The sequence below is a fragment of the Phlebotomus papatasi genome, chromosome 3 (assembly GCF_024763615.1).
Source record: "Phlebotomus papatasi isolate M1 chromosome 3, Ppap_2.1, whole genome shotgun sequence".
NCBI classification, from domain to species: Eukaryota; Metazoa; Arthropoda; class Insecta; order Diptera; family Psychodidae; genus Phlebotomus; species Phlebotomus papatasi.
This window is the reverse complement of record NC_077224.1, coordinates 15,181,164-15,208,503: the sequence shown is the minus strand read 5'-3', so window position 1 is coordinate 15,208,503 and position 27,340 is coordinate 15,181,164. Positions and strand designations below refer to the sequence as shown.

The following is a 27,340-nucleotide window of genomic DNA, read 5'->3' as shown; positions in this document are numbered from 1 at the left end:
TTTACAGCCTACGAAAAATTCTTTTGCTGGATAATTCAACCCTGGTCTCCCCTAAGTTCTTATCCGCGAAAAAGCAGTAAATCATAAAAAATGCAGCTTCTTTAAAGAAAATAACGCAATAATATATTTCGCAGGTTTTACAATGCTTTAAACACCAGTAGGGGAAGTGCTCATAATTTGGGACAGCTTTTCACTTTGGACACTTTGGGGATAAAATTAAATATTAAAAAAAAATTAATAAAACTAAGGAATTTTCTTAAAATATTTAATGTATTCCAACCAAGTATTTGTTCTTTTTGGAACATTTTAAAACCAAATTCCTTAAATTTTAAATACTATTTGAGTTAAAATTGCTTTGTTGAAGCTTTAGTGTGAGCAGTTTCTTACGAGAAATATGAAAGAACTTTTTCATATTATCTCAGTTTTATGCCCTAGACACACGTACAACTTAAGCCGAGAGACGGCTTAGTGGAAAATGATGGAAATGCACTTAAACCATTATTTCTATTATAATTACGCTAAGCCATCTCTCGACTAATCCTCAGGTCTGGCGAGGCCCTTATTTAGCTCTGATGAATAATTAACAATTTTTAGGATTTAATATTGAAAAATTCTGAAATTTAGCACTCATTTAATAAATTAGTTAATTAATAATTAGTAAGATTCCAAATCATTGATTTTTCCGAATTTTCTCAATGATTGAGTTCCCAATACTAAAAGTTTTTGAATTTTCTTCCCCTTATTCTTAATATTGATTTTGGAATTAATTGGTTTGTTTTCTTGCCTTAAGTTCTCCATAAGAAATGTCCAAAAAAAATACATCTGTCTGATTGCAAGGGCAGGTGACTAACAATACTTCAGATAAATATTTACTTTTTGTTTTTTTTTTGTTTCCCCCCTTACCTACCCCCCTTACCAAGGTCTTAGGCCTTGAGGCCTATTTTGACCAAAATCAAATGTTCAGAGAACCGAAATACATTCATCCATGTATTCAAAAATACCAAATCGTCGATCAATAAAAAAAAAATTTTTTCCTATATCAACTGGTAAAAATAAGTAATTAAATAAATAAATAACAGATATGAATTAGGACCTTACACATCACTAGCCGTGTTAATTTACTTTTTGTAAAAAAAAAAACATTTTTTTTCGCAAAAAGATATTGTGATAGAAAAAGATAAAACAAATTAAGAGTTATAAAGAACATTGCATATTTGTTTTTAATTTCAATTTTACCAGAGGGAATAGCTAATTTTCTTAAATAATGTTTTTTTTAGCAGTTATAAACCCTCTTTGACTCTTTTTCGTCTCTCTTTGAGTATTTTGTTTAATGATAATTAGTTCTTTCCCATGTAAAAAAATCATAAAAAGAATTTATTACTCGACTCAATGTGCCAATTACCTAAAAGTTTTTAGAACTAAAAAGGCTAGAAGTGTAAAAATTTTGCATAAAATTGGTTCACGTTAAGTTGTTATAATGGAATTTAATCCAATATTTTTCTTTTTCTAATTTTGGAGAATTAAACTTAGCGAGTCTTTAAAAGATGTAATAATCCCCATTCGACATTTGATCTACACCCAGTTAGAAAACTTCAGATTCAATGTTGTAATTCTCTCTGAAATTGGATATTGATTACATCTGCGGAAACTTGGGGCATTTCCCAGAGGACAAATAGTCTCATTTCTCTTTCTATGGGCTTTGATACTTTTTTTTCCCCGCAGTGTTCTTGTTGAAAATAACTCCAAGAAAATAGAACAATCAGAAGTTTTCTCCAAAACAAAGTATCTTTTGTGGAAAATAATAAAATGTTCTTCATATTTATTTCAGATTAACCAATTTATACGTGCCATTCGTTGAACGTTACAATGGAGCTTTTACCAGGCGCCTCCACTTGCTGACAATTTTCCTGAATATCTTCCGAGTGGTAAGTGAAGAACCGAACTAAACAGCCTCAATTTCAATTACTTTGAAAGTTAAATTAAATTGGTTTTGGGAGACAAATGCAATTGCGAATGTGGAAAAGAATAGAATGGAAAATGGTTTTCTTTGGAGATCAAAGTGAAGAGCAATGAGAGCGTAAAAAAGGGTGTTTAAAAAGGGAATTTCAAAAGAAATTAATTTACGCAATATTCCTCCTTTCAAACTGTCGATACCTTATTCTTACGCACTTCTTCCTTGATTTTTCTCCCAATATTCTCACAGAGAGACAGAGAGAGAGAGAAATAGGAAGTCCAGAAAAAGAAGAATTGCAAAAACTTTTTTTCTTCCTTTCCTATTGTCGATTTTCGGACGTGACTTCAGGTTTATATGGAAGAATATAGAGAGATTTTCTTGTAGTTTATGGAATTCGTTTCACGCACATTATTTACGTAATGTATACATATATATGTTTTTAGGGTGGTCACTTGGGTAGCTGAAAAGAGGAGCATAGAGGGTTTGAGAGAAGATGAGAAAAAAAGGAAGAATCAATATATTTGATCGCAATATTCCACAAAACATCGATGTATTGTCGTTAAATTTGATGATGAAAAATATTCAGGATGCTTTCTAATGTGTTTTTAGTGGGTGTGTTTTTCACATGGATATTCCAATGCTGGACCATCCGTTTATGCTTTTTCCTCTATCCATACGTCGTTTTCCTTCATGAAGCAATTCTCCATTGGTTTTGGGTTATAAGAATTTTTCAAGTCCCATTTTAACCCACCCAAAACAACCACAATATTTATCCATCCATCCGATTCCAAAAAGGGATGATGAGGTAAAGGGCACTTCGCAGTTTGCTAGAATTAGCTAATTTATTCGTATGTATCTAAAAACCAAATTTTATTTAAGCGTAAAGTCATTTTCCGAATTAAATTCATAGAGCATCGCAGTTTTGAATCCATACTGAGCTTCAGCTTGACTTAAAGTAAGAGAAGACAGAATTAAAAAAAAATACTAACAACGTTTTATCAATTACATTTTGTAAATGGTAAAATATAATATTAGGGGTACAAAACTAAGTTCTCGCTGTTCACCGATAGGATGCTATCAAAGTCTGTACGTACTGGCGGTATTTGTAACCAAAGTCATGATGATTCTTTATCAATAGACTGTAATTGGTAGTACATCTGTTTTGGAAAAGTGTAAACAACATGTTAGGCTTCTATATATACACTCTAAGGTTTGGAACAAACCTCACTTCACCTCACATTCGATGAGGCTTGAGAATACCCTCAATGACTGTTAGAGCAAGCCTCGAACGTAATACCGAGCCTCACCTGAGGATTGGTTGATTCGAGTGTGGAATTTGAGTTGTGACAACACTCATTTTGTGTCCTGGTAACACTCAACCTTCTCTCAGTGCACTTGGCTTATAGAAAAAATCTAAAAATTAAAAAAAAACGTTCAGAGTTTAGAGCCTATATTTTAAGAGGTCACATGAGTCAAAAAGACTGGAAAACCATATTTTCTCTATTTTTTTTTCAAATTAATAAATTTTTACTTTTATTTTAGTTTATAGGGTAAAGGCTCATAATTTTGTCCAGTCTGCTTATAAGCATCGATGTTCCAAGTTTGAAGTGCGATATTTTCAATTCTAATTGACTCTTTTTGTTTATTTATCGTCTTATTTTTACTAAAATTAGTTTTAATACGTTTAGTCCGCTTCCTGTTCATGTAAGGGAACCGTAGAATGTCACAAGAAGCCCGGAAACTTTCCATATCATTCATTAAAGTGAGTTGACTTCGGTACTTCAAATACGTGCGGATTTACTCATTCCCTAGCCTTTCCGGGAGCCTTTTATAGCTTTCCTCACTACATCTCTTTCGTAGAGATGATGCTCCTTTGTTTCTTCAGGCATTTATACAACCTAGTCACCACTAAAGCTAAAACTTCATGAAATTTCGTGAGAAAAACACCTGTCCAAAATAAGGAGTAACATCTCACTGGTGAACCTCTTAGCAAATTGCACATTTTTCACATGAAAAACGTAATTCACAAGGCAAATCTCACTTCAGGTCAAATGTACAAATCACTATTAACGTGAGTCAACACAATATTCAATGAATATTTAATAATGTCACTGAAAAACAGCGAGGAAGAATTTTTAGTACTTCACCACAGCTAAATAAGACTGAAGTAAACACGAAGTTCTGTCATATTTCTCGTAAGCAATTGCTCACACTGAATTTTCAACAAAGCAATTTCATCTCAAATAATATTCAAAATTTAACGTATTTAATGTTAAAATCTTCCAAAAAGAACAAATATTTAGATAGAATTCATTATTCATAAAATATTGGATTAAAAATCCATATTAATCAATTTATTTTTAGTGTCCAATTTTATCCTCATAGTGTCCAAAATAAGAAACTGGACAAAATTATGAGCCTTTACCCTAAGCATATAAAAGAACAACATTCAAACTGTGTTTTCTGAAATTTTCATCCAAAAATCTTTTTAAAAAAACATTCGCCGTTGGGAACGGATTTTCGAAAACCTTTTTGCAAAATGAGATATTTTCGTGGAAAAAAATATCTTAGAGTCTCTCTCTCATCTGACGTCAAAAAAACTAGCATTTCCTGTTAACTGATGAGTTAAAGTCGTACTTAAGACTTTAAACGTTACATTAGTTTTTAAAATGAAATTTGGATTTTTGGCTGAATTTTACATAAAAAATACAGTTTTCGGCATATTTTACAACGTTTTGTCTTGCAGAATAAGTTGTAATCAAGATATAAAAAATCTACCATTCAAGAAGAAGTTTAACTCATCAGCTAACAGGGAATATTTAGTTTTTTGACGTCAGATGAATATATTCTGAGAAATTTTGTCCATAGAGTGGTACACTGAGAAAAAAACGAGGGTGCGATTGACTTTTTTTCCTCGTAACTTTAACACTTTTTAGGTGTAAAAATATATAAACATTTTTTAATGTTAATTTTACACCTTTTAAGGGTAAAATTAACATGAAAAAGGGTAACTTTAACCCCTAATACACTGAAAAGCATAATATTTACACCGATTCCGGATCGATAAAATGCAGGATAAAATTAACATTTCCGGAATGTTATTTTAACTTTTTCGGATTTCTCTCAGTGTATGTTTTTTTTTTTCTTTCAAAAAATCGTCTCCAAAAATCAAGTCCCAAAGGCTGAATTTTTAAAATTTTTAAATGAAAATTTCAGAAAATAAAGTCTAAACGATGTATTTTTATATGTTTAACAACTTAAAATAAAATAAAAGTTTATTATGTTGAAAAAATAGAGAAGATGGGTTTGATTATGATTATGGGTTTGTGTTTTTCCAGTCTTTTTATTAACTCACGTAACTTCTTAAAGTTTATTGGAAGAGTTTTCTGATTGTAGATCGCCCAGGAATGCCTTCCCTATGGTGAATACTTCTTCAGTGCTCCTGAAGTTTGTTAAAACGTCTTTTTCTGGCAATTAGTTGTTTGCACCGGGCGGGACTCGAACTCACAACTGTGAGAATCGAGCAAGAGATCTCACCGCCCAAGATCCAACGGTCTTGCATATTACGCCACTGAGATCCCCTTTTTTTCTAATCAATTCGCGATTACTTCACGATCACGTTTTGAGTTATCTAACAATTTTATTTGTTCTTCTTCTTTTTAAAATTGAGTGGGGCATTTTTGAATTGGAGCACTAATATAATTCACCTTTTCCCTCCCATTTATAATTGGACTTTACATAATATAATTTAGCTCCATAAACCAATGTCAAGCTGAAATTGTATTATGTTAAGACTTAGGGGAAACTGGGGCACCACCAAACACGGGGTAGCACCAAACACTAATTTTTATTTTTAAACTACTTGGACTATCTCGACCATTTCTTAAGTGGACAAGCATCCCTATATTGCATATAAAATTCTGTAAGTCTTGTTCCCTGAAGTCGAATAACTGATTAAAAAATCGCAGTGTTTGGTGGTACCCAATATTTGGTGGGGCCCGAGTTTCCCCTAGTTCTATTTAAAAACAAGTTTAATTTTAAACATAAATAAGAAAACACGAAAACTTTCATTTAAAATTTATTTAAACCAAAGAATCTTGAAAATACTTATACGGCATTAGGTGATGAAAGCGTCGATACATTATACTGCTGTCTTTCTGTGAAGTTCGAGCAATCAAAAAAGAGGGAAGAGATGAAGAAGAAAACTTTGCAAGAGATAAACATGAGCTTTGAGAAGGTTCCTTTTTGAAAATTTCCTAGCAGTTTATAGGCACTGTCACGTCTCCCACAAGAGTATTGACCATATTCAACTGATACTTTCAATTCAATCCCCTAATCCTCCTTCACTACACATAAAGTGTTATCTACTTTGAGCGTTTACAGTTGATTTTCTTTACCCGAAACGGGCGCGGCTTTTTGGAGAAATAGCCCCATGAGAAGGAGAAAAAAATAAAATAAAATAAATAGAGAAAAATGTCTTCTTTCTTTTGGGGCATTAAGTAGTATCATTTTGTCCCCTTTAGATTACGCCATCCAAATATGGGTGGACCTCTATTTTGCCGGGCCATTTTATTCATTTGGCCGAATGATATTGGGTGTATAGAAATCATGCGAGAAAATCAAATAGCACTATGGCAATATCGGGAAACACCATCACCAAGGCATTATAGACAGGGAAAAGCCATGCATATTGAGGTGAGAAGAGGAAATTGGTTGGGGTTAGGTCTGCCTAACCCCAACTGTTTTACGTAATTTCTCCATTCGGCACAAGAGAGCATATAACTAAACCAAATCAGTGCTATGGGGCTAAACAATACGGTAGTCTCATCTAGCAATTGGGGTGAGAGTTAGAGAAAGATATATCGCTCATTTGAATGGACAGGGGCATAACTAATTTTGAGGAACTTTACAGGAAATAGGAACTACACAGTATAAAAAAAATTAACACTATTATAGTGTGTAATCTTTCAACACCACTATTATAGTGTTAAATTTGGAAAAAGTGTTTAATTTAAAATTTTTTAATTTAAAGTTGTTGAATTTCAAGTTGTTGAATTTTCATTTCATTTCGAAGATTTTGAATTTTTTGCTTTTTTGACATTTTGATTGGTTTTTCCTGTACTTGGGATTCGGGACCCCCCCCCCCCCCTAATGTGAAATGATCACATCTGATGTTCGGATCTTCACGGTTTACTTATTATGCATATAAATATTTGATGTTCTATATGACTTTTGCCCAATGAAAAGCATCTCGACTGAAGTATAAGTCTTAATTGGAAATTCAATAATTTTTACACAACTTTTGTTTAAAAATTCAACAACTTTAGTTTGAAATACACAAGACTTCACACTATAAAAGTGTGAAAAGTTATGATCAAACTATAATAATTGTTAATTTTTGATCATGTGACAAAAAATACCATAAAGTTGTGTATTTTTCACACTATAATAATGTGTAAAACTATAATCATATTATAATACTTATAATTTTTAGATTTTTTCAACGGTTTTAAATCACGAAACATTGTTAAAAAAAAATTATGAATTCTGAGAAATTTTACACATATCGCAATTAAATAATTAATTTATCCTATTTCACACTAGAATAGTGTTAAAATTTTACACATTTTCAAATTAAACAACATTGTTGAATATTTTTCAACTACAATAGTGGTAATTTTCAATCACGTGACAATAAATTACCAAAATGTTGTGTATTTTTTTAACATCTTTAAATTAAACAACAAAAATGGCCGATTTTGCACTATTATAGTTATAAAATTTTACACATTTTTTTACTGTGTAGCATAAACATCGAAGGTTTCATGCTTTTTTGCATGAATTAGATGGACATAACTAGTATGAATAACGCTCCTGTTTTCCAAAAATTTTTCAAATTTATTGAAAAGTTTCCGGAGTAAGGTAAAGTGCCCTCAAGTCTACCGGTCTTCAATTCGACCGGTAGAGTTAATTATTCAATTTATTTACATATATTTGCACTAATATTTGGCGTATGATCTAAGATTAATAGGTCAGTTATTTCATAAATAAATACGAATCAGTGACAATTTTATAGAAATTCACCATCAAACATTTAAAATTGACCACCGGTCGAGTCGAGGAACCGGTCGACTCGAGGGCACTTTGCCTTAGGAGAAGTCTATTATTTATTAACCTTATCTAAGTTTCATTTAAAAGTATTTAAATTTTGAAAAATAATTTAAAAAAAAAACAATTTTTGCCTAGATTGGTCTAAATTATTTTTTAAAATCGTTTTATTCTGGATGTTGGTATGACGCTAAGACGGCGATGGCCTCACGATTAAAGGGTTAAAAGGAGGAGATGGGAAATAACAATTCAATTCAATATATCATGCTCTATAATTCTATTCTATTCTATTATAAAGTTTAATTAATGCTCTTTCAAATCATATAAATATTTCAGAATTGGTAAAAATCGTATTTGACCCCTGTAAGTTCGAATGAGCGATATAGAGCGAGAGAGAGAGAGAGAGAGAAAGAGAAAAGGGGGGTATATTGGAAAAATCATCCCTGAATTTATTATCGCCACCCGCTAATATTGATACAAATACTTAATTTATTTTAAGCCCAATCGCGTGCTTTTGCCATTTGCCACTCTGGCCTGGAAAAAAAGAGTAACTCATCGACAGTTTGTGTAATGCTCTTTGGGGTGGTGGAAAGTGGAAATATTTTAGGAGTGCCCCTCATATTGTCTTCAATACTAATCCCCATGCGGTGTTCAGGTCAAATGCTACATATTGCAAAACATACAGTTAACTATACCGGTCGATACTTGGAGAATTATTCTACATTTTTCACACCAAAAACATAAAACCAAGACTGTACTGAAGTTTGATGTACTGATTTGGTAGAAGAATTTTTTTTTAATGTTCTGTAATTTATTTGGGGGTGTGCATTAGCTGGCTATTTTAATGGGTTTTTAAGTGGAAAATCATTTCAGATTTTTAAAAAAAGGTCATCTCTTAACCCTTTAACGACCACAAGGAATCCGGTGAACTAATTACTCATAAAAGGATGTATTTTGAGTAATTAGAATAAAATAAGACCAGGGGGAGGTAGGGCTACATTTACAACACTATTTTTCACATATTTCTAAAGGAAGTTATCGCTTTAAATGCAGCCCCAGCTCAACCTAGCCCCACCTTCCCCTACTTAAATTTGTAGAATTTCCTTCCTCGAACATAATGGGTAATGTAGGAATAAAATTGAGCAATTTTAGATAGATATGTAAGATACCAGAAAACTATAATACTTACTTTTTCTGCAAAATACTTTCCAGTTAAATACGTAAACTATAAAGTTTTCTCATTACACAAACAGAGATATTAAATGGAAGTTAAATCAGAAAAAGCAAAAAAAATAGGTCAAAACTATAAAATTGGTGAGTAAAATTTTGCAATTTTTCGATAAAATATTCATGCAAGCCTGAGACACACACCATGACAGGTGTTTGTCCGAGCTAACGTGATATATTTTATCCTTTAATGAAGGAGGAAAGTTTTTAACGTTGTTTGTAATAAAAATACCTTCAAAAGGATATCCTTCTACATACAAATTATGTTTCCTTATTAACTTTGACGTAAGAGTATCCTTATGACCAATTTCTAGCAGTATTACAAACAGAAGAAAAATAAAAATAACTTACAAATACTCTATCGAATCATATCCGATTAAAACCAATACATCCGGATTGAAAATTTCAAGACCTTTCCAAAAAATCCAATTTTAAACAAATCGGTTGAAAAATGGATCCTTCAGAGTGACTAAAAGAAAATTCCGAAAATTCAATCTTGTAAATTTTATAGACATAGAGGTATGAGCAAAACATTCACTTGGACTACCCCCATAAAATATCAGGAAATAAAAGCAATCGCAAAATCTATTTGCGAAATAAACCAAACAAGGTTTTGGAGGGAATGAAGGCAGCAAGTTGAAAGGAAAAAATGTCTTGAGATAATATTAACCCATGTGGAGGGGTCACTGAAGACCAGATGGCGATGTCTTTTACCGATTGACTTATAGCCTGGTAACCAACGAGTTACGAGTACTTTATCGAGTCATTCATTAGTGATTGAAACCACTTCAGTCGGTTTAGAAATTTCAAGACCTTTCCAAAAAATCTTATTTTAAGCAAATCGGTTGAAAATGCATTTCTCCAAAACGGTTAAATGTTAATTTTCGAAAATTCGAGGTTGAGAATTTTTTTGGTCAGCTATGCATGAATGAAATGTTCGTCTGGGCTACTTCCTAAACATATCCGAAAATAAAAGAAATCGTAATCGTAAGAACTTTTTTCGAGAAACCCCAAAAACATGGTTTTAGAGGTGCAGAAGAGGAGTAGGTGAAAAAAAGGAAAAAAAATGTCTCTAGGGGGCACCGAAGACCGGAAGTTGATATCTCTTATCGTGTAAACTCCAATTCGGTGACAAATTCTAAAAAGGCAAATTTATACACCCAACTTTAACACTTTTTGGGTGTAAAAATATATCAACATTTTTTAATGTTAATTTTACACCTTTTTAAGGGTAAAATTAACATGAAAAATGGTAACTTTAACCCCTAATACATCTAAAAAGCATAATATTTACACCGATTTCGGATCAATACTGCAGGATAAAATTAACATTTTCGGAATGTTATTTTAATTTTTTCGGATTTCTCTTAGTGTGCTTTCTCTTAAACTTCGAGCAGTAAAATCAATTCAGCGTTATTTAAATTTATTTCAACCAGTTGCGCTACGTCTGCTGTCGACTTTATTACCAATTTTCCTAGGGGGAGAATCCCTTATCACTGATACCTAAAGTGTATTTGGAGCCCGGGAACTTAAAGATAATGAATTCTAGTGCCTTTTTTAGATCTAGGAGCTATTCCGGTCGTGAGTCAATTGAGGTTATTTGCGTGGGTTGATAGGTCATACCCTTCCTCTAAAATAGTAGCAATTCATTCATTCATTTTCAACCGGTTATCCCTATTGGGGTCGCGGGCCCATGACATCCAAATTAGCAGCCCACGCTTGTCGATCCTCCGCCACTTGATGAAGATGTTCGGTTTCGATCCCAAGGCGTTCCAAGGCAAGATTCTGAATTTGATTCAGCCACCTTGTCCTAGGTCTGCCTCGAGGTCGACGCCTTCTCACAATGGCTTGCATAGCTTTTGTGCTAGTAGCAATATTTATTTCAAATTAGCATGAAATTTGCAATAGCGGTCTTAATAATGCAAAACATCTATTTTACTGAGAATAAAAATAAAAATAAAATAAATTTCGATAAAAATTATGTAAATGTTACAAGCACAATTTTCAAAAATAGATATTTCTAACGTGTCTGTCGTGCAATTGGTAAGAGCGTTCGGCTCTTGGGCGGTGTGACCCCCGCTTCGACTGTCACAGTCGTGAGTTCAAATCCCGCATGGTGCAAATTATTGAAGCGTCTGAATAGATATTTTTCACGAAACATTGTAATCTGAATAATAAATTTATAATCTGAGCAATGTACAAAATGGCAATAAAAGCCCGGTTCATCGAAATAAATAAATAAAAATAATAATATTTTTGACGTAAATATTCCTAGTAAAAATCACGTAATATTGAGGTTAGAAAGTGGCTCAGGGTTAGAGCTACTGCAAGACAATTCAATGACGTGAGAATAACGTTTTATTAACGTAATTTTATCTGTCTTGTTTTATCACTAAAAACAATCCATGACTAATTAGAACTTTGGGTGAGGTTATGTAAGATCTATAAAAAAAACCAATTCATGTCTTTTCACCATTACCCTTCTACCGCCATAAATCTTCTTGGGTTTTATAGACAAATCTTGCAATTAATTACGCTTTATATTAAGTGCTAAGTATGGTTACTTACAACACATCATCACATTGAGTTTGGTTACAGCTTAAAAGCTAACCCCTCTTGGGTAGTCATTTCAAAGGAATTGGTATCCGTCCTAAATGTTCTTGAAATTTCATCTTGCAATTTGGAAGTTGAGATCATTACTTTTTTTCAACTTTCTACGCATTTGGCGTTCTAGTCACGATTTATGCGTAACCTTTAGGATCATTTTAAAAAGATTACAGTTGTCTGTGTTACACGGAATATTGAGTTTACCTTTAAAAATTTTCAAAGGTATTTGGGGAAGAGCGAATAATCAGTCGCCTTGTTTAGGGTTGAAGCTAACCAATTAGGGTAAACCCCTTTGAGGAAAGTCTTTGCGCATCAAAAATCTCAAAAGATATATCCCTTTTTTTTTAGGCCACCGCACCAACATGAAGTTTGGAGTGTGGTACATTTGAACAAAAGAAATGGATAAATCTCGAAAAATACGAATGTTATATAAGAAAGTTTTGGACTTAAGGGGGGTGGTAGTGGGTGGAGGGTAGGGGGAGGAAAACGAAAAAAAAACATTACGTAAGATTTTCTACGCCAATATCCGTTTCACGTAAGTTTTTCATAAAACGTCCGATATTTGGGTGGTTTCGCCTTTTTGGGCGGTAAGGGTAGGGGGTAGGTGGGTGGCTAGGAGAGGGATGGTATGGATATGTGAGAAATGTGATATAGCTTTTCTTCTTCACATGGACACACACTTCACATACAAATCCTCCCTCTTTAAGGAAAAAGGAAAAATACATAAGACGCACAAATGGTCTTACCAATATACTTTTTGATACGATGCGCAACCCTTGGTGGGGAAAACTGACCATCAAAGCTCCGTTAAAGCGGGGGGGGGGGGGTGCGAGAGTTGGTGGGTTGGAACTGTGAGAGAGATACTCGATGGTTGGAATCAGTGCGCTGCTCTATATAGAGCTTTTCTCTGATGCCTTCCATTTCAAAACTGGTTGGGGTATAAGGGCTCCAAAAAAGGTACAAATGACCAAGTATAGGGGCTGTTACCGAATTTTCCTATATACACCCCATATTCGCGTGTTGAATTTTAAAATTTTTCCCAGCTTTTAGGGAGAGAGAGATGTAGGTTGGGATAGGGAGTTGATGGAGTTGGGGTTAGGGGCCGGTTTTCGGTTTTAGAATGAAAAGCTTTCTGCCGCGAGGATTATTGGTGCAGGAAGAGAGAGACTAACAAAAAAAAAGCTTCTGGTGCGAACTTTCCGCAAACTTTCCCATCCCCAACCTAGGCCTCAACCCCTCATTACTTCCGATTACGCAATGATGTGGTGGTTATATGTCATTTTCGCTGAAATTAAACTCATTACATTGGGCCGTAAATCAATTTTTCGTTGCGATTCTACAAAATAACGTACAATCCCCTCAGCCCTTCAATATGTATATCTGCATATATATATATATATATATATATATAGCCAAACATTTGGCAATACAATGGGCATTGGTGAGTGAGTGAGAGAAAAAAAAAGCTTTTAGAGTAATCGATAAATTTTGGTATATAGAGTCTCGCTTCTGAAGAACTAACAACACTAGCCAAGGCCCAGAACTCAATTATGGACCTTTAAGGCCTCCTAGCCAACATTATTACACGTTTTGATGGTTCACTGGAGGAGGAGGAGGTTAGTAGAGGTGGGATGAGGGGGGACGCAGGGAATGTCTAAAAAGGCGCACCCATTGCCCATATAGTATAGGAGAAACAATTCCCCATAACAACATCTCGCAATTTAACGTACTTGGGGTATTGTGTACTTTAATGAAAGTCCATTAATCTACCTTACATTAAAGACGATTTTCTTCCAAGCACACCTCTAAATGTGTTTCTTTTCTTCCTTTAACGAAATTGATATGAAAATATTAGCATTATTAGTTCTATTTTATTTTTACTTCTTCATTTTTTTTCTTGCGGGGGTTTATACCTTTCTCTGCACGCACGGTAATTGTTCAAATTCGTATAAAAACGACTTTTTGGTTTGATGTATTCTTGGGATATTATATACGGAGAAATTGCTTATAATACCCCCTTCCCTCCTCCCACATATAGAGACATTTTTCTGTCCACCCAGGGCAATGGAAGATTTAGAGGTGGTGTTTTATTCACGATTTCCCACATCAAATGAATATTTTTGTGAGGGGGGACAAATTGACAACACTTTTCCATTACATTTTGTGTATTCTGGGTGCCTTTTCTTCGTGACACATTTTCCATCCTCTTGTCTATTTTTAAAGTCAACTTTCACTCTCCAATTGGTGATTTTTCTATCTTCTTTGCCGGTTAGAAACCTTTTCGGGATATCGTCATATGGGATGGATCTAGAGTAGGGGGCATTATATTGCGGTTTGTGCCTAGTTTTGAATTTGTTGGACAGGGATTTTGAGAATATCAACGTAGCTATTTTTGCAAGAGCGTAATCAAATTTATACAGCTTTTACCGTTGTGGACAGCAAAAGGGCCCGTGTAAAAATAAGACAAATACGACCGGTAGTTGGATTGGTTGTCCAGGCTTAAATGTTTGATGATCTAATTTCAGAACAGTAACTGACAAGGGTCATGCTTATTATTCAATGGTTATATAAAGCATACATTACACTTTTAAATACCAGGAATCAGGAAAAAGGAAGTTTGACCACTAGATAAGTCCGTTTCACTAATCTAATTTTAGGCCGATTGTTAAATTGTAGAGATTGAAGGAAGGAGGAAGTGAAGGTGGGTGCGGGCTTCTAATAAGCATTTTATAATGGAATGCAATTTTTGGACATTCTAAAAGGTTTAAAAATTACAATTTTCGGACGGTACTGGAAATCGAACCCTTATGCCTTCGGAACACCTTTTAGACCAGAAAAATTTCATAAAGTCAAAATTTGCATCCCTTTCTTTCTTAAAAGCTTTGGATATATCTATCCAACTATTTCGCACTCTTCTTCTTACTCTTTTGAACATCACACCAAATTAAATTTAATTCAGTACAATTTTGTGACTGAAACGGTAGGATAGGGCTATGCAAATCTTTTGAGAAAAAAAAGAGAAGTGAATTCGGACTTTAAAAATTTTCCTGATCTAAAAGGTGTGCCAGAGCCATTAGAATCCCAATAGACTCAATCTGATCTTCGAGAATATATAGCCTGTCAAATTTGGCAGTAAAGATTCATCTCAAACTGACACACACTTCAGACTTAGGATCCCTAGGATTATCAATTAGTCCTTTGCATAAATTTTCTTTACCTGGGTCCCAGTCAAAATCCCGAAAGCCCAAATACCGAATTGGCCAAAATCCCGAAAGCCAAAATCCCGAATTCTTAAAAGTATCATAGTTACTCCCACGATTGCATCCCTACTAATTTCATCCCTTTCAAGATTTTGAACATTCGGGATTTTGGTTTTCTGGATTTTGGCTTTCGGGATTCTGGCTTTCGGGATTTTGACCTTTTCGGGATTCTGGCGTTTAGGACTTTTGGCTGCCTCCGCCTTTACTTACCTATTCCTTTACTGCCAAATTTTACAGGCAAAATATCCTCAAAAATCAGCCTGAGTATATTTGGCCCTTGTTTTGTAAGGGGTTTCCAAACATTAGCGACTTAACCAGCAGGGCCACGAAGGATTGTTGATATAAATTCCAGAAAATAAATAGTTAAAATCGGTAATATAGTCCATTAGATCGGCCATCCCTATAGTTCAAGTGCTAGAACCGCTGTAACGGCTATAACACTCGTCTAGAGAGCGAAAGGTTCCCACTTCAATCCTGAGTGAAGCCAGAAACTTTTCCGTCTCCGTCTGCTTTGATAAGAAGTGGGGACTGGGTATCACTCGTCCAGACCTAGCCCCTGCCTAAAGGTTTTTTTTATATGGAGTTGTTTAAAGCCAACTCATAAATTGCTTCCAAACTCAGCTTACACTAGTTACGAAAAAATTTTTAGATGGAAATATAGAATATTTATCCATCTTTACAAGACACAGAGTCCTCAATTGTGACATATATCGTATAACGGTCACGAGTGCAGAAAAATTCCCATACGCATTTGTATGTGAATGTAAGAAATAGGCTTCCACGTTGAATGCCACTTGCCAGGGGGTAGGTCCAGACTAATCTAGGACAGTTCCATAAGCACAGTAATCTACACAATTCAGTTTTATTCTTTATAATGAATCTTGTCATTAAGGAACTGCGACTAAAAGTGTTCAATAGGAATGGTCATTCAAACGTGATAGACTTATCGTAGATCTGTAATTAAACTCATGCTAACTGACAAGGGAAACTAAGAAACTACCGGTCGCCTTCTTAGGTTGAAAGGATTGAGAGAGAATTGGCTCTCTGAAGGTAATTAGCCGCCACATCTTCTAGCATCCAGCCAGATTCTCCGAGAAACCCAAGTCCACACGTTTTTCTTCTCTGACGTACTAGACCCGCGAGCTCTTAGTCGTTGGGCTAAATCATCGTTTTAGAATAAGATCGCAAGATGAATTCCGAGATGAGGCATTCATAGCGTTCATAAGTGGAATCCCATTGAAACAGGTGGAGAACTTGAGAAATCTCATCGCGGATCGATCAAGCTTCTGCAGTAAAGAAGGAATTTAGTCGTTCGGCTAATCGATTTTTAAAGCTGTATTCATTCGCATTCTCACCTATGATCATGAGATTCAGATAATGACAGAAAAAGTAAGATCGCGAGTGCAAACTGCCGAGATGAGGTATTTCGGGGGCGATTAAAGAAATCATTCGTTAAGATCGAGTAAGTAATGTAGGCGTTCTTGTGGAGCTAGGAGTTATCACTACATTAAATTCAAAATCTTGCGTAGTAAAGATTCCCCAGAAAAGCTATGTAAGCCATTGTGAGGAGGCGTCGACCTCGAGGCCGAGCTAGGACAAGGTGGCTGAATCAAATTCAGAATCTTGTCTTGGAGCGCCTTGGGATCAAACCTGAACATCTTCCTGAAGTGGCGAATTGTCGACAAGCTTGGGCTGCTAAATTGCATGTCATGGGCAACGTCATGGTATCGACTCCGAAAACCTTCCTGAAGTAGCAAAGGGTCGACAGGCGTAGAATTTTATCCTAGATGTCCCAACCTCGTGACCCAAATAGGAACAATGTCAGAAATATTCCTTCCAATATGTAAAACCAAAATCACAAGCAAAGTTCTTTCTGAGAAGGGGTAAGTCTCAATTGGAGTAAAGGACTGTAGATGTCGTAAAGTACTATGGCCATAGTAAGTTTTCAAGTCAAATGGTGTGATGATCATGTCTAATACAGAGCTTATCCGTAGAAGCTTATAGGGTAAAGTGATATAATTTGAAATTAGTGTTACAAATTGGACAATTCGCCGGTACAAGTTGGACATGGCTTTTTTCTTGATAAATACAGTACAAAACTTGTTTTTATGCACAAGGAACCAAATTATAAAACTAAAGCATTAAAAATATACAAATAAAAATAACTACTAAATTTATCAAGACAAAAAGGCCTGTCCAAATTGTACCACTTTACCCTGTAGCAATACAACTGAGATAGCGAAGATTACTAAACTAGGTCATATCGTGCTTCTACCCTCATCTTCAGATTCAACTTAAAAAAAAAAAAAAAACTTGCGTCTGTAAAAGATGTCAGTTGCGATGTAAGACCGTCTCGTCGGATCAATTAGTGTTACATGGTTAGCAATCACTTTGTTGTTTTTTGCAAATATTGCGATATTTTGCAAAGTTGCAAAAATCCAAGAACGGACAATGAATTGGTCTGGTCAATACAAATGCGATACAAGTCCAAAAATTTGGTGTGTGTGGTCCAAAATGCGAGAAGAGGCATTCTCAGTTGGGGAAAAATAGTGTAAAGTGGCGATGGTTATGTCTATTGCTGGGAAAATTTGGACCAATCTCTTGACTCCGTGCTTAGTGTGTAGTATAGGTTTCAATTGAAGTGACAGTGGTGGTGTTGTATTATTTATAAAAATGTTTTAAAACATCGCAGTTGTATGAAGCGTCCAATTCGATATTTTATTTGGTTGTTTCCTTTTGGTGCTTTTATTGAGAGAGAGGTGTGCTTTTCGCTTTACTCATTACACCACGTTCGGCTTTTTCGGGTTTTTTGGTTGAGTGAGATAGAGAGAGAGAAGTCTTTTGGGTCTCTTTCGCTTTATTTTTCTTTTCTATCTCCTATACTTCTTCCACTACATTGGCAAAATTTACCATTTATTTTCTACCTCTCTCACTTCCACATGGGCGGATGGGATGAGACGGAAGATTTTGTATGTTGGGTTATGTTGGTGTGGTATGTTAGAAGTGGCAGCAAAAAGGGGAAGTTAAACACTAATCGTGCGTATTCATTTGATGTTCTAATGTTGGTCTCTATTTTCGGGTCTGCAACTCTGGACATTGGGGTTCGAATTCGGACCGTAGGTGCATTTGGGATTTTATTTTCTTCGGAGAAATTGTTCGGCATCCCTGGATCATAGGTTTACGGTTGTAGTTAGGGGTATGAACGGTGTGAATGAAGTAAGAAGGGCCAAAAAGGAAAAATATTTCAAATAGCACGGTAGTTGTGTGGAAGGAGGCAAATCGGAATATTTGGTATCTTCATTGGGTTTTTTTTTTAATTGTTATTCTTTTGGACACTATCCCTGGTTCACTAATGTTGGTCGTCAGGGGTACATTGTAAGGTATGGGAAGCTGGTGCGAATGAGAGAGTATGAATATGTTTTTTGGGCACAACTACCATTTCAAAATACGAAAACACAACTATACAAGTCCTCTCCTCCATCGCACTCTATTTACGTGTAAAGAAGTATATCTGTAAAAAAAAATACCATGCTTGTACACAGTATATGGGCAATAATAATGGAATGAAGAAGATGCGCACTACTCTGTATTATGCGCGCAGGTTCACCGATTTTGCTCTGCATAACACACTCAACTACTCTCAGTACAATTTTAGCAATCAGGCGGGTAGCAAGTATTTTGGCTGAATCTCGGACAATTTTTTCAAATACACAAAACTCCTTCCTTCTCTCTCCACCAACAACATAGCGCATTTTTCTTTTAAAAAAATATATATATACGAAGTACTACCAAAATAGTAAATAAGACACTTTGCGTTATTGTGATTTCAACTTTTGAAGGTACTTTCAACCACTAACAGTTTTTTTCCTAAAAAAAAGAGAAGTTTATTGCGAAAAGTGTTTAAAGTTAATAAAAAAATAAATAAATAAATAATAATTTTCGTGATCCTTGTGAGAAAAGTAAAAAAAAAAAGAGTTCAAGTGTAAAACAGTGATGGTTGATTTTAATAAAACCAAGAAAATAGTGCGATAGACTACGAGGAAAGTGAGGAAAATTTCCTGAGACTTTCGTCCCTGATGTTACAAGTTAGTATAACACTATCCCCTATAACTGAGTGCTACGCCAAGTGCATTGATTTTCTCTCAAAATTCGCTAAAACAACAAGAGTGCGGCTGGAAAAAAATCGATTGGGACTGCATTGTTAATTTAACTATTCCCATCTCTGATGGCTACCTATACTCTCCTCCGAATCCAAGCACAAACCACCCCCTACTAGAGGGTGAACTATATTGATTTTTTCAAGTGCAGAAAAAAATGCATTTGTTTAGGATGTGCGCTGCGCTTTATATTCCGAATCTTCCGCATCAGAAATCCATGTGTGATGTGTATTTGTTTAGCCGACGCTTGTGACTAGCCGGAGAGTGATTAGAAAAAATTTTGCTCAAATGTTTGCGGGACAAACAAGCCAAAAATATTACCAAAAAAAAAATAAAAATAAATAAATAAGCCAGACTAAAGAGCAACCCTCAGAGATTGGTGGTGCCGGGAAAATCTCTTGGAGAATTTCCCAGCTGATTTCCTCTCCAGAGTGGGTGGCGTTTTCATGTGTTTCCCTCAATCGCGACATCCTCGTGCTTCCCATCATACTCACACCATCATCCCCTCAGAAGCTTTCAAACATCGCGAATATATCGTCACTTTCATCAACCAGTGTCGTATGCTTTTTTTTTTTAGATGTTTGCTTTTTTTCCGAAGCATAATAGTGATAAGGATTTAATCATGGTCCAAGAAAAACCAGATAGTAAAGGAAATTAAAATTGAAAGAGCATTTAAGATTTAATTTCAATTTATTTCGAATGAAAATAGGATAGCCTATGCTCTGTACAAAAGTTTACCCTAAACATTTCCGATTGTGATGTAGGACATGAGGTAGCCTGCCAGATAAGCTCCCTCTTTCGCTCCTTCAGCGATCTTCAGACTATAAATTTAACCCAGTTCCGGAAGTTCTTAAAATCCTGAATAGCAACCAATTTTATTTTGTCCTTATTAATTCAATTCTATTTTTTTTCCAAAAAATCTAAATTGATAAGAAATTAGAGAAGTTAAGCCATATGGCAAAGCTTTAGTTTTGAAATCCGCATTAGGATCGAGGGAACACCTCTTCGACAGGGAACCCCTATTGACACTTTTCTTAAAATCTTGAAATTTATTTAAAGTATCTGATGAAATGTGAATAATATGACGTTTTTTCAATAATATGAAGTAGGGTATCAATAAGTCCTGACATGACATCTTTAAGTATCAATAGGTGCTCCTTCACCCTATGTAGAGAATTCCAAAGAATGACACCTTGCACAAAAAACAAAAGTGCGAAAATTGCAACTCCCTGAATTGGACATAATGGGAACACATAGACCTGCAGGGAAATTCTCTAACGATGTGACAATGTCATAAGAAAAATTATCGTGATGAAATCGAAAATAGAACGACATTAAAGCCTAGTGAGTATCAAATGGCCATTGCCAGTAACTGATATGACTCTGATTTTCGATTATTTTTCCCGAATTTATCACAAAAACATTCTAAAATTGTCATATTACAATGGCATACTGTTACAGAGTTCCCCTACTGGTAAAAGAATCAGAAACTACGCGGTCCGTAAAGTAGTCTTCAGGCTAAAGGTTTAGCCCAGTTCCCGAAGGTTTCAAAATGCTGAATAGTAATCACTTTTACTGGTTTTCGAAAATCAGTTAGAGAAGTTAAGCCATTTGACTGAGCCTTAGGTCTGAAGAAGTTCGTATAAGGTACCGGTGCAAAGAACTTAGGAAATTTTGAATCGGAATTCGGGGGTATTTTTAATCGTAATGACCGTACGAATCCAATAGTGCTAACGCAAACCTTTAAAAAATTAAATTGTCTTGAAAGAAATATAATATAAAATTGCAGGATGAATAACAAAAATTTAAATTTAGTTTTAGGATCTAAAGATCCCAAATCAATATATTAAAATATCGTCGCTTGCATCAGCAAATGTGCAAACAGAATCCTATAAGAAACTTATTTTTTCATCTTTACCCTTTTTTTAGTGATCAAGTTGATATTATTACTAAAATTTTGTGATTTTTATGAGGATTCTAATATTATATATTCTGGTATTTGCATTAGGACGGCTATGGATTGTATAATTTAAAAAAAATGGTATTTCAATATATTTAAAATTTATTATATTTTGTAAATTAAGGTAATTAATTATTCTTAATATTGCTTTTAGTTACTAAGAATCCAAGGTAAATTTTACTGGATAAATGGGGTAACCTAATAAAATTTTATAGTTTATATAAATATATTGTCGCTTGCATTAGCAAATGTGCAAGAAGAATCCTATAAGAAACATTTTTTTCATCATAATTAAGTGATAAGTGAACTCTAAAAGTGATCTTTTTTTTTAATTATCAATACTCTAAGAATAACTAATACAATCTTGGAAAGTTCCATAAAATGCTAGAGTAGCGGATTTTTATACTAAATTAGGAATATTTAAACATTTTCCGCGAGAATATAAAATATGCAATTAGGAAAGTTGTTGATTGAAGCGACGATATATCTAAATAACATCCTTCATATACAGAAGTATTATGTATACAATGCAACTCGAGTAATAAAATCAGAACTCTAAGATTTTAATTGTTATTCTTTGTGAAATCTTTTAAAGTAGTCCAACGATGGGGAAAGACTTAAGGATTGATGTAAAAGGAAAATAATAAAAATTAGGGAAAGCAGGGCTAAATTATCCATTTAATATTCAAATTTATCTTGAGAGGAATATTGAGCAAATCTCTAATAACACCATATTATGAACTGATATAGTTATCAGACCAATTCAAGACTTTTTTTTAAACAAATTACACCAAAGAATAACTTCATTTGCTGGTTGATTAAGCCACGATCTCAAACAAATAATTATTTAAAAAAGATACGTGTATAAAAATATTTATAACTCAGAAATAAAAGAACTCGATAACATAGTTTGAATAAGTCCAATCTAAATTAATTTACAAAAAAAACTTCCAAATTTAAACTCAATTTTCTCCAAAAAGAAATGAATTTTAAAACATTAATTTTTTAAATAAAATTCTCATAAGTGCAAATAAAACTTTGACAATTCGAATGAGAATTGATAGAATAGAGCGCTACCCAAGTAGCACATCACGGCAAGCTCTTACACTTTTCGTACATCTATAAGCTCATTATCATCATTATTTTCAACCACTTATCCCTATTGGGGTCGCGAGGTTAGGACATCTCGTTTAGCAGCCCACGTCTGCCTATCTTTCGCCACTTCAGGGAGGTGTTCACGGTAAATCCCAAGGCGCTCCCATGCAAGATACTGAATTTGGTTCAGCCACATTGGCTTGCATAGTTTTTCTAGGGAACCTATAACGTCTATCATAGCAAATGAACAATTGCAACTAAAATTAAAAATAATTCAGAATAAACAATACTTTGGCAAATAATAATAATGCAAATACCCACTTTTCACCCCAATAATTTAATTTTAATCTAATAATTTTATAGATATTCAAACAACTTGTAAAAAAGATCAAAAAGCAAGTTATTTTCTTTTATTTTCTGCGGAATTTCTGTGGTGGTGGTATGTTCTCTATCATTAAGATTTTTTCTATTTAGAACAGTGTTATAAAATATCATATTTTTACTAAAAAAAAACTATTATTTTCATTTTAACTAAAAGTTATAGGGGAACGCTTTCGGGTTTAGCATAAACTCTGGCTTCGAACACTTTATATCTTTGCCGTAGATACGCCACATTCCTTAAAGAAATATGGAGAAAAAAGAAAGGGTTCGAAGCCAGAGTAAACGATCGATAAGTTTTTTATTTACGTAACTGTCAAAATAAAATAATTCAGTCATTATAACTAAAATGTGGTTAGTTTAATCAAGGGTTATTCATGTTAGGAACACCAACCTATTTTTCTGTTAGATTCCATTTAATCCATGGAATCAATTACAGAATCAAATGGAATCGTACCAGAATCCAATTTCCGTCACACATTCATAGATATCGCTGGAGTCGCTTAGGGGGAAGTGGGGAACCTTTGAAAATGGGACACCTTTGAAATTGGGATTTTTCTTCATGTTTAAGTGAAACTGAGCTATATCATAATGTAATTTAGCTTTTCAATCTGTCTGTGAAGCTAAATTATGTCCCGATAAGGCTCAATTTTATTTATAAATAGGTGAACAATCCCAATTTCAAAGGTGCACAACTTTCAAAAGTGCCCCACTTCCCCCTACGACTGATAAAATGAATAAAAGCTTGATTCTCTTTTTGTAGACTAGGGAAAACTAGGGCAGTTGGAAACATGGGGTAGTTGGAAACATGGGGTAGTTGTAAATACAAATTTCTTATTGCTACACTATTTGGGCTTAGGTCTACCATTTCTTCAAAGGTCAAGGATCCCTACAGTACCTTATCAATCGTATAGGTCTCATCTTGTGCTTACAACTACCTCATGTTTACTACTGCCTCAGTTTCCCCTATTCGAAAATATTAAGCTCAATTCTAAGGTACTAACAGGAAGCTCTTGCAAATAATTGAAATATTCCGAGATTATACGTAATTCAAAGGTCTCTCTCTCTCCCCTGGTAAAATTAAGTAATTTAGGATTGTTTCCAATTTGGAATCTTGAGATTTCCTCACTGTTTCAGATGGACGAAGTTAAAAAGAAGACTGCGAAATAGAAAAAAAGAAGAGCAAGAAGAAATTAACAGCTTTGTTGGTTTTCTTCTTTTGCATATCTGAAATAATAATAAGATCTTGAAATTTCAAATTGGAAATGATTCGAAATCACCCGATTTTATTCAGGACTAAAATTTTATTATTGAAACTAATTTGTGTTACTTGGGGCTTTGTCAGATGCGACAAGTATTTTAAACATTGCATGTGTGTTTCTCATAACTGATGCCTGATACGATGATATATTTTGCAAAACATATTTTATTTATTTATTTTTTTTTTTTTGAATAATACTTGAAAATTTATAGTTTATTTAATCAGTGCAAAGTTAGGGACAAAAAAACTTAGAACTTAAAATTCTTTTTCAAAATCTTTAAAATTATATGACACTATGTGATGCAAGCGGCGATATACTTTACTTTTTTCTGGGGAAACCCCGTACCAACCCCAAACCATCACTCCCCCAAGAGACTTGAGTATAAATTTTCTCCTCAACCATTTAATATCTCTGTTGTTGCCTGCCCAGAAAAAAAATCTCACCAGCGATTTACCTAATTTATCACTATCATTTTTTATCGTGGAAAAAAATGCCTTCAGGGAAAATATTTCCATTTAGAAAAAAATATATAAAACACCCCGCAAAAGACATTCGTAAGAAGGGGACGAGAGCGTGAATCAAAAGTGTTAATTTAAAATCAATAATTTGTGTCAATTTTCCACTGATCGATTTAGAATGATCTCTGTCCGGCCTCAAGAGTCTTACAATTAAGCAAGTGAATACAGTACAAAGTACCCAATAAAAAACAATTGAACTAAGTTGAGGACAAATAAAAATTGCGAATTGAATCAATTTGCTCTAATAAAAGGCAATGGAATCAAATGTCTCTCTCTAACTTGCTGTACATAAGACAATTTGTGAATAAAAGATCACCCATGGTTGTGGAGTGCATTGAAAGAGAGGTTTCTCCATTTGGCTATACTGCACTTGTCCTCCTTCGCAATCAACTAATTTATAATATGGGTGAACATTTTAAAGTTAGATGTTGGCTTATTTGCTTGTCATGAAATATCCAACTGGGATATTCCTAATTTATTCCCAGGAGGGATGGAAAATTTGCAGTAAATGCAGACTTATAAATTGACGGGAAAGAATATTGCATTATTCCATTGAGGTTCTTACATTTTTTCAATCACAAGAAGTGTCTGGATTCATACACACGGAAAAATCTGTTTAAATATTGATGGTTTCTTGTTCGCGAAATTATCAGAGCAAAGAATGTACACTAAGAAAAATGGTTTTTGATTTTTGATTTTTCGAGTAATAAAATTAATGATCTGTCCTCCTAGAAGTCAGGAACAAACAGTATTCTAACGCTAAGGTTCGGAATTTTTTAGTCTTATTTAGGGTAAGTGTACCAAATTTCGACCAGCTTACAATTTCGGCCACACCCTTTGTTCCTCAAATCTCTATATATTTTTAGTTTTTGAATACTTTAGAGGTTACACAATGCAAACAAACAAAAAATGTCATTTCATCGAACGAGATGATATAAAAAAAAACTTGGGAAGAATTTCGGAAGCGCAAGGAATTAAACAATGTCTCATATCTAAAGAAGTAACAAAAAATTGATTTGTTTTAAAAATATTACATTTCAAATTTAAGGCCTTGGCGCTACCTTAGTAAATATTTTTTAATAAATTTCACTCATTAAACGATCTTCGGATTAGTCGTTTAGTCCAGTTTTCGAAAGACTCAAAATCCTAATAACAAGAAGTTATTTTGGTTTTAAAGAATCTAATAGGTCATTTGTCTTTTATAATCGATCTTTAATCAAAATTTCCAAAAAAAAAATCTTGACTGATAAGGAATTCGAGGAGTTAGGCCATACGGCTAAGCCTTATACTTGTTTAACTTCCATAATTTCTCATCAGTCAAGACTCAGGATTTATTGAAAACTTTTGATTCCGAATTCGATTATTCGGGGCAAAAAATTATGAATTAGATACTGTAAATGTTAATCCAATAAAATTGGTTGTTATTTAGGATTTTGATACCTTCGGGAACAGGGGCATGACATTTCCTATGTTTTCCATATGTTTCTAGCGAGCCGAAAAAACTTTTAATTTTATTAGCTGTTTTCTGTCATTGTAAAATGAACTAGCAAAAACCAAGTGCCTGGCAAGTTGGCCTTTTTATATGGAGCTATTTGAAGCCAATTCCTAAATTGATCTCGGACTCAACTCACAGTGCTCCAAGGAAAAAAATTATTTAAATAAAAATTTAGTATATTTATCCCTCCATACGGAAAGGTATCTTATAATACGGAAAAACTTCTCACTTTTTAAATATTTAGCATAACGATCACGAGTGCAGAAAAATTCGCATACGCTTTTGTATGTGAAAGTAAGAAATTGACTTCAACTTTGAAGGCCACTCACCGGGGACTAGGCAAAAACAAACTAATACAAAATAAAAGCGAAATTAATATGGAATAGGCAACCGAAAACCCTAAACTGGCAACCTACGTAGTTTTGGAGATATCTCGTGAAATGTGTACGAAAACAGGGAAAAAATGCATTAAAACCGGTCGCATTTTTCAGAGCTAATGTCAGTTCGGGAACTAGGCTAACCGGGCTAACCCTTCAGTCGAGGACCTACTTTAGTTCTGACGGCCATATTGGATAGTTTCGTTTTTAATTTGCAACAAAATTTCAGATTTTCTATTACTTTAATTACGTTAGCTACAAATTTGCGTTTTTAACCAAAAAAAAAAACAAAAAAACAAAATTGTCCTACGACCATCTACAATTATGTTTACCTGTAAATGAAAAGAAAATATTATTTTCTTTTTTAGGCAACCGGAGACTCATTTGTCCTAAAAGGCCTCTACAAATTGAATTGAATTGAATTAATAGAAATTGTAAAAAATTGACATTTTCACAGAATTTTGACGTATCCTACGTACAATAGTACGGAAAGTTTTCATAAAAAAAAAACAATTTCAGATGAAATAAAATGTGTGTAGAGGTCTTAAAGGGTTAAGTGTCCTTATTTTTTTAAGAATTAGGGGAAGTTTTTCAGGTTTCGTACATACTCTGCCTTCGCACAATTTATATATTTCCTATATTCCTTTAATGAATCTAATCTATGTTTTCAGGAAAAGTATGACTTGAGATTAGTTATTAAAATATGTTGCCACTGTTTGCAGCCAAAGAATGTGCAAAGCCTGAAAGACTTCCCCTAATTGACATTAGGTTTATCAATTGATTTTTATATTAGATTACCGCTTGAATTATTATCAACTAAAGGAATGTAGGGTAAAGCGACCTACCTTCGGACAACTATTTTTTTCTGTTATGACGGATTTGACTCATAGATCTTTTTAGGACATTTGAAGCAATGAACTAGCTATTAAAATACTAAACTAT

The 27,340-nt window shown here is 34.1% G+C and overlaps 1 protein-coding gene across 19 annotated transcripts in view; it reads left to right on the top strand.

Annotated features, from left to right (window-relative positions):
- The window catches only part of LOC129807826 (protein abrupt), a 169,800-nt gene that overhangs the window by 84,738 nt on the left and 57,722 nt on the right, over positions 1-27,340 (top strand). For 14 of the 19 annotated variants that reach the window (XR_008752329.1, XR_008752327.1, XR_008752328.1 and 11 more), the window contains exon 1: positions 18,786-19,241. The gene's annotated coding sequence lies outside the window, so the exon portion shown is untranslated. Of the gene's footprint in view, positions 1-1,828; positions 1,926-18,725; positions 19,242-27,340 lie in introns of those variants that run through there. The other 5 variants (XM_055857352.1, XM_055857347.1, XM_055857361.1 and 2 more) reach the window with 3 other exon arrangements.